Source organism: Dipodomys merriami, unplaced genomic scaffold, assembly GCF_024711535.1.
Source record: "Dipodomys merriami isolate MVZ:Mamm:240054 unplaced genomic scaffold, mDipMer1.0.p SCAF_64, whole genome shotgun sequence".
Taxonomy (NCBI): Eukaryota; Metazoa; Chordata; class Mammalia; order Rodentia; family Heteromyidae; genus Dipodomys; species Dipodomys merriami.
In genome coordinates, this window is record NW_027206224.1 from 3,663,870 (window position 1) to 3,665,000 (window position 1,131).

The window sequence follows — 1,131 nt, forward strand, 5'->3', positions numbered from 1 at the left end:
GGGAATGAGGGAAACTTCTGATAAAGGAAAACACTCCCACTAGTGTCTGTTCTATATGGTTCAGAGACACATCACAGAGTTGAGTGCTGATGTTTCCATAAAAATGTGAACTATCTTTCAGGTCTCTTGAGCAAGAGAGAATGACTTGACCCTACAAAACTCTCTTTCTCTCTGTCTCTGTCTCTCTCTTTCTCTTTCTGTGTGTGTCTCTCTCTGTCTCTGTGTCTGTGTCTGTCTCTGTCTCTCTCTGTCTCTCTCTGTCTCTCTCTTTCTCAGTGTGAGTCCTGGGGTTTAAGGGAGGACTGTCATAGAATTAAGGTTCATACATGCATATAAAAATGCCATAAGGGGATCACTAGGTGGACTCCACTCATGGGAGGCAGGGTTAGGTGTATTATTTCACCCAGTCTGGGCCAAGTTGGCCCAGTACTTCATCATCCTCCTGCTCAATAGCTCCTCCTCTTCAAAAAAGCCAGCTGTACAGAGGAGAACAAGAGTCTACATCTTGGACAACCTTTCAGGGTGCCTACTTCTGCTTTACACCCTTCATTCAACTGTAGTCTGATCCTCCATACCAGGCCTGATCCTTTCCCTCTGTTCCACTCAGGAGCAGGCACTCCCATTATACAACCTTTCTTTCATTCTTCTTCCCTACCTCTAGCTGAAAACGGCGGTGTGTATTCCTCTGACCCCCATTCCAGTCACAAGATCTGATGTGCACTCAAGATCTCCAGCCTAATGAACTCTGGCCCAGGAGATGGACAGAGACCCTTCTTTTTTTTTTAATTTAATTTTATTTTATTTGTGAACATACTGTACAGAGGGGTTACAATTACATGGGCAGGATAATGCATACATTTCTTACAAGGACAGAGACCCTTCTATCCAGACCTGGCTAGATGCTCTTGGTAGATTCACATACAGTTTGGAGAATAGAGAAATTGACAGATTACCATCAGCACACATTTATTGCAGAGCCTTTAGCCAAAGCTTAAATATTCACTCCTGCTTACAGGCTAGGGTTTTTGTATTGGTTTAGTGAGAATGCTAGTGTAATCCAGTAGGGGCTGATAAGAAAGCAACTAATGTGGTGCTGCTACCTTGGAGTCTCTCCCTCTCCCTCTCTTTCTC

The 1,131-nt window shown here is 44.0% G+C and overlaps 1 protein-coding gene across 1 annotated transcript in view; it reads right to left on the minus strand.

Moving 5' to 3' along the window:
* Positions 1 to 771: 771 nt before the first annotated feature.
* The window catches only part of LOC138815436 (pyrethroid hydrolase Ces2e-like), an 11,284-nt gene continuing 10,924 nt past the window's right edge, over positions 772 to 1,131 (minus strand). The window contains exon 12 of the mRNA XM_070004850.1: positions 772 to 1,131. This exon is cut by the window's right edge and continues 3,051 nt beyond it. The gene's annotated coding sequence lies outside the window, so the exon portion shown is untranslated.